Source organism: Phaethon lepturus, unplaced genomic scaffold (genome assembly GCF_000687285.1).
Source record: "Phaethon lepturus isolate BGI_N335 unplaced genomic scaffold, ASM68728v1 scaffold19986, whole genome shotgun sequence".
NCBI lineage: Eukaryota > Metazoa > Chordata > Aves > Phaethontiformes > Phaethontidae > Phaethon > Phaethon lepturus.
Window position 1 is genome coordinate 35004 of NW_010545808.1, and position 7507 is coordinate 42510.

The following is a 7507-nucleotide window of genomic DNA, read 5'->3' on the forward strand; positions in this document are numbered from 1 at the left end:
GCCTCATGTTAGCTAGTGTCTGTCCTGAAGCCACATGTGCTGGAATCATAAGATTGAATGACAATCCCAATTTTCATTAAAAGAAAAACAGATGTGAAGAATAAATATTTTCTTTCATGATTCCAGAGAGACTAAAGACTTGAAGTAATCACACTCTGAAAGCCAAGCAAAGGAAGTCCAAGTATGTTATTAGCGTTTTGAACATGTTCCTGTTTAAGTTCCTCTTGTATTTCAAAGGTAATTTCTGAGCACTTCGGGGTGATGATTCTGCTTTGGTTCACACACAGCCAACCCACTGTGCAGGTGCAGCCAAAGGCAGACTGAGCGTACAGGGCACAAGAAGACAATAAAGTGAAAGTCAATTTGTCACTGGTTGTAAAGGTGAAGAAATACACTTACAATTAGAGAAGGCTCTTAATGACCTGCTGTTCTGATCATGGGAGCCTGCTCTCAGCTGTAGCATGCCCAGGAAGATAACGGAAAAAGGGGAGAGAGGTCTAGATAGCTGTAAAGATTAGGTATCTGAGGAGGAACAGCATCCAGCAATTTCAGCTCTGATCTGCAGCAGATGTCCCTTAAATTCCCCCATCTCCCGCCCCTGATGCGAAATGAGGTAGGCAGTCTCATCCCAGGTATGAGGGTTGAGAAGCAGGCTGATTTTCCATCCCGTTTGCACATTCAGTGGCCTCCCAGTGGCAGTCATGCTGCTGAAAGCTGTCAGCAAGAGCTGCATTTGAGGACTGTGTGGAGACATCACTTAGAGCCGGCCACCACTCTGGGGCCAAGGACCCAGGAGAATAGAACAGACCTCAAATAACATGCCCTCAATACATGTGCACCCGTAATGATCCAGAGCTGAATGCCTGAAGAAGGTCAGCAAAGGCAGTAATAGGATGTGCGTTATCTCAGCACACACACAGCAACCAACTGGTCAGTCCAGTCAAGAGAAGGAAAAGGAGTTAGTTCCTTCTTTTTAACATGGAGTATAAACCAGGACTCCTCTGCCTGCCAGAGGAACTCCTGTGACCTACAGTTGGTTTTACCTGGGTATATGCCCTAAAAACTCCATATATGTAATATCAAATCTTTGAAGCAATAAATTCTTCTGGATTCCTTCCCATGAAGTGCTCTATCAAGGTTGCCCTTTACCTGGTTAATCTTAAATCAGCACAGTCCCTACAGGAGGTTTCTTACTGCTGGATTCAGCTCACTTGGAAAAAAAACCAGAAACTGCCCCAGAGACAACCTTGTCCTTAAGTGATGTCCTCAATCCCAACCTCCCCCCTCTTCTGTCACTCCAGCCTGGAATCGCCCTGAGACACTGGTCTTGCCACTTGTGAGTTGTCTGCTGAGCTCCCTGGAGCCCTCAGGCAATGTCCCATGTCACAGGAGATGGCTGCTGTAAGGACAGCTAGTATCAATCTTTAAGACACAACTTCCTTATGTTGTTTTTGGACAGGAGAGCTTCTTACTATCCTCTTCTGTGCTTGCAACCTAGACTAAGGATGATTTCCTGGAAAGCAGTATCTTCAGCTGCTAGATCTTTTCACAATGTCCAAGCAAAGATCTGTGAAAGAGGTATTTTTAGGTCCTCTGGCCACTATTGAAATGCATTCTTTTCATACTCCTTATATAACTTCCATCTGAAATAGCCAACAGGCTTTGGAGCCTTTTCCACAGCTTTAATATCTCAGCATCTCAGCAGGGGAAAAAAAAAAAAAAAAAGAATGGCAAATGAGTTTTATGGCCTGCATATCATCTCTGACAAAAGCAACTATTGCTGCTATTAAACTTGCAAGTGCACACACAGGCACAGATAGTCATGAACAACAAGAGGCAGCAGAGACGGCTCAGCAACGTGGCACTGCTGAGCCAGGCAATTCTGTGTGCCAGGCTGGCCGGTTCCCTCAAGGCTGAGTGCAAATATCACCAACCAATTTAGGAATTCAGGCCATGCACTGCACAATCTCTTTCCACTCAGGGAGGCTGGAGGAGGAAGGGTAAGGTGTGAGTATGTTTAAAATCTCTCTCCCCATTCCTAATTGAGGTGTGACCCTGATAATCATAAACACACCTAGCACCTGAAAAATTGCCATGCAGGCCAATAAAAATGGTAATATACTGTCAGCTTCATTAGGTGTGGAGTGAACAGGAGATCTCAGCACAAACAAGACTGCAGTCACATCCTTCAGTTCAGTTGTGTCCTGTGTAAGACAGAAGAGTCTGCTGGGGTCAACAGAGTGCTCCCATTTCAAACCCAGGGTGAGAAGAGCTCTGAGTCTAACCTGGGTCTTGGGAAGGACTGTATTTCCAAGGCTGCATATCTAAGACTGTATATATTGGTTTGGGAACTGTATCTCCAAGACTTACTCTGGCTTTGGACCTGGAATGATGCCAGGCTTGCCTGATCGTGGCTCCTTCATCAGCTTTCAGAAGCCTGAGGCATGTGGGTTACACAAACCGCTGGTCTCCACAGGCCATGCTTCTGTGATTCTGTGATTTCAGTCCCTCACGTCTGGCAGCTCTGCCTGGCTGGGACCCACAGACCCTTGTGATCCCATGGACACACAAAGTCCAGGGAGCCCTTCTGAGCCTGGGGGACCCCACACCAGAAGACTCTGGTTGGGGGGAGCTGTTCTGATTCCCTGCCTCCTCCTAGAAACTGCTTATGGGTGCGATAAACAGTTTAAGAGCTGCCTGAGGGACATGCCTGGACAGACACCCACAGCAGAAAGCATTGCGAGCTGGACAGGAATTCCTCACTGCAGCTGCCAATCTGGATGTTAGCACTGGCTGGAACATCACCTGTTCCCATTCACTGGCCAGGAAAATCATTACAATAAAGTAACGCAATAATACACTTCTCTGTTCCTTTCCAGGACTCTCCAAATCCTCACTATGCCTTAAAAATACCCATTAATTTATCCTGCCCATGGGTTAGTATTACCATTAACTGCTGACATGGAGCACACTGGTTCACATCCTAGGATCCACTCACAGATGATTTGCAGAGGATACAAAGCCTTGAAGTCCACCTAAACAGACGTGGAGGTCCCCAGCTCATGTATCAGCTAAGATGGCAAGCAACTGAGAAAAAAGCTTGAGGCAGAAGCAGCAAAGAGAAACCTTAGTCTAGTGCCAGACCCAGAATCCCAGACTCTGACTACAGCACTTCTGGCACCGATAAAGGACAACCACAGGGATCCTCACTTCCGGGTGTTTTTTAGCCTCTCTTAAAATTACCTTAAGGTGTGGCATTATAGTGGCATCTTCTCTCTCGGGAGAGCACACTGGAGACCTGCTATGCTGCGTGCCCATGGAGGAGGCAGTGGAGACAGCTCCAGCATTGCAGACTCTCATATTTCAATTTAAATCCTACTATTTCCTGTGTGCAGCTCCTCTCCTCACAGCCCACCATGCAGCTGCATTCCTTCACCCCAAGGCTGTGCAAGTGCCTGAGATATTGCTTAGGGGTTACTCCAACACCCAACCCTGTTTCACTCCTTCCCATTGCTGTAAGGGCTTGTGATGGGCATGGGGTTGAAAGACCCAAGAGAAAATCACCCAGTCCAAGCCAGGGAGCAGCAGTGCTTCCCTCATCCTGCCCCTCTGAAGTATCCTGCACCATTTACCGACTGGGTTCCCACAGGAACAAAATGGAGTGCTTCTACTGCTCTAACACAATCAGCAGCGATGCAGCCATTGCCATGAAGGGGCTGGCAAGGAGCACAGGTTCCTGAGCAGCACCTTCACAGTGCCCTGTGACAGCTAATCCTGACAGGGACCCATCCTGCAATGGAGACAGCTGACAGCCCTTCCAGTGTGCAAGGGCACTGTGAAACACCATGAAAGATCGGGAAAACACTGTCTCAGTTCAGAGTAAATGAAACTGCAAAAATCCCGTAATATTTAAAACATTCAGAAGTCCTGCCAAGCACATTTGTTGCCAAGTTTTTGCAAAAACATTGCTGGTCTTGAAGCCAGTAAAGCCAAAGAGGGGGGACCCTTCTTTCAAAGCCTGGGCTGGATATGGCTGTGTGTCTGTGTCACACCACACACTTGGCTTCCTGCTGGTCTAACTGCGCATTAGCACGACTTTATATGCCTGGGTGGGGGGTGCCTGCCTGCATACAGCTGCTTTGGCAGCAGATGCTACAGATTTGTGTGCATTTGCATATTCGTGCCTGTTTCCATAGCTTTGCATGTGGGTCTGGCCTGCCATACGTGCGTGGGGAGAGCATGTGCAGAGCAGGGGCAATCCTCTGCAGCCCAACGTCTCCTTCTCAGAACCGAGGCTGTCGTCAGTCCCTTCTCACACCACGACATGCAGGGACAGAGCAGGCATGGAAACCTGTCCTGGAGGATGTATGCTTCCAGGCTTTGAGGCCAGGAATATTTATAGTAATTTAGGGCATATTTTCTCAGTCATTTCACCCTTTAAGCGCAGAGGAATAGCTGTTGGATTGTACCACAGCCAAGCGCCCTGTGGGCCAGGCACCATGTCGGGAGCAGGCCACACCAGCCTCGTGTGGCCCTGCCCAGGGAGGTTAGTAGGGGCTGCCATTCCCCTACAGCCCTTGCCGTGCTGCTGGACTGGTGCAATAGAAGCAGCTAAGGCTTGAGATACAACACAGTCCCATACCTCACCCAGCGCTACGGGACTAGTGTCTCTCCGCTCTGATGCTGAGTGGTCCAAAAGATGTAATTTGTGGGACCCAGAGGTTCCGCCTGCACCCCAAGGACCAGAGCCCCTCTTGGCCTGAACTGCACATAGATTATCTTTATTACAGGACTGTTATGTTTGCACAGTTTAGTGATTTAATATCAGTTTAAAGACTTCTCTGTGAGCAATACTGTTTGAAGTCATGCTCTCTTTTCAGCTTCAGCTTGCCAAGACTGTAAAATGTTTATTGCTAATGGTGGAAAAGCTTAAAGAAGCCAAGATAACTTTCCCAGGCTGGGTATTAAGACTGTTCGGAAAAGTAAATGAGTGAAGAGTATTACATGGGCTTCATTAAATATCAACCAACACCAACAGCCATTCATTTATAACACAACGGCAGGGTGCGGGAGCACCCAGGAGCAGAGCTGAGAAAGGTATAAATCACATGTGATAGGAGAGATGAACATGAGAAGAGTTGGATTCCCCATGGGTCTCCACGTATGGCTCCCAAGGTCAGGCAACACAACTCCTGACTGAAGCTTCTGCAAAACAGTGTAGATTTGTGGCTGATGAAGTGGCAGAGTTGGTACGGTTCATCTCCTCTCGGCTGGGGAGGGTTGCATGCATGTGGTGCAGTATGTCCTTCTCCCTCCTCCAGCTGTGTGCAAAACTCACAGCTAGGGAAGGACTGTCAGTGCCTGGATGTTTGTTTTCAGTTTTTAGCTTTTACTTCCTTATAGACAGGTTCTGCCTTTACTGGTTTCTATTCACAGGATGCCAACACCAGTTAGAGTAAATTACAGAAACTCTTGCTACCGTTCCTGTGATTTCATGTGCCAGTACTTTAAAACTTCCCCTACAATTTGGCTTGGTGCTTGAACCTCTCACTTCCATTCACTACCCACCACTCTCTTCAAGTTAACATTGCCCACATAAGGAAAACTGAGGTAAGGTAGTTACTTCATTTGGGGACCATCCCCAAACTATATTTCACCTCCAGTCCTTCTTCACTATGCAGTATTCTCACGTCTACCTTTCTTCCTTCTGTCTTACCTGCCTAAGGCTCTTACTCTTATTTTAATATGCTTTTTCACATCTTTCTCAATGTGATTACTACTGATTCTCACTTGTTTCTAGTCCCCCAAAGCAGAGCTTCCTTCACATGTCACTCCTTTCAAACATCCTTGCTTACTCCTAACACCCTGTTGCAGCAGCTATTAACCAGGTCTCAAACTGTCACCTCCCTGCTAAATTTTCCTCCCTTTTTTGAGGGGTGCAAATTCCAACCAGATTTTGCAACCTATAGCATAAACTCCTGTTTGCAGCTCCACTATTTCCCTGCTGTTTGGCATTTTTAAACCTTTTCTTAGATCAGCCCTACCTCCCTGCTGATTTCAGCAAATAGCTGGGTCATGTACACCCGAGAACCTCCTTCATCCCTTCAGCTATGAGACCACAGGCACCTCTTCCCAACACACACCTTCTCCTTCCCTCTGGAGGGATGGCTCCTGCCAAACTGTGTCTGCAGTTGCCAGCTTCAGGCTCTTACCTCTGCCCTGGGACTCCAGGTCCCGACTGGCCGCTTTTGTCATGCTTGTGCTGCAGGTCTCTGTGGCCAAGAGCTGTATGAATGGAAATAGGAGCAATATAAGGTCTCTTGTCCTCGTGAGGTCTCTTCCAACCTCATTTATCCCACAATCTACTGGAAAGGGTGTGGAGCAACATCACAAACAGGTCTAATTCACACAGATCCAAACTGGTTCCAGTTCAGGGCACCAGCTTGCCAGGTTGCACCCAGCTCTGGGCTGGCTGCACCCAAAGCAGGGCTGGACTGGAACATCAGCATGGGGTTAGATGCATGTATTCCCCTTCTCTGAAATGTTTCTCTGCAGGTAAACACCTGTGGCACACTGAATTTGCTGCCACGCTGGCATATCTCTTGCCAGGCACAGTGTTACTGAAATATTTTCCACTTTGGAAGGACGAAACCTTGGAAGAGAAATAAATCAGAGCTGAATCTCAGATGCTGCAGAAAGGCCTTGTTTCCCACTGCGGGCTCCTGCGGTCCCCACTCTTTGGCTAACTATCTTTGACTCCCTCTCCTGGCTGAAAATACGGATTACAGCCAAGAGAAAAGAGCAGAGCCTACCGAGCTCACAGGGACCCTGCAGCCTGGGGACAGTTCCCAGCACGATGCTGGGCCCGTTTTGCAGTCTGACTGTGTGCCACTGGTCAGTGGGGTTAAACATGTGTCATTTTTCTCACCTCCCCAGGAGTCCCTGTTGAACTCTTTTTAATGCAGCAAGCCTGAGAGTAACCTTTTTTTTTTAATTTTTATTACGAATTTCATGCAGAGAGGTGAGGCATCACCATCTGAACTCCTGTGGGATACAATTTTCTGTCCTCTCAAAAACCAAATCAACTAAAAAACCCCCCCAAAATTCTCCCTTTATTAGCATTCAGTCCCTTTGTTGGCATTTAGATACAGGCTAGGGCTGGCACATCTCTCAGGCCCCGCTCCCATCCCGCCGCAGGAGCCAGCTACACTGCCCGGACCCTGCTTTGAGTCTCCCCTAGCTCTAACCAGGCAATTCCGCACCTGCTCTGGCTTTCGGGTCGCCGGGGAGCTCTGGCTGGCACAGGGAGAAGCTCTGGGGCACACACATGGTGCTGTGGCCCCTTTCTCCTCTCTTTGCAGTCTCGGAGGTCGCTGCCGTCTCAGAGATACCGGCTTGTCCACAGCTGGGGGAGGAAGGCCCAGCTCAGGCGGGGGGAAGCCCTGAGGACACCGAAGTTCACCACCTGAGCACTCCTCCTCTCGAAGGTCAGCTCTGGGGTGGCTTT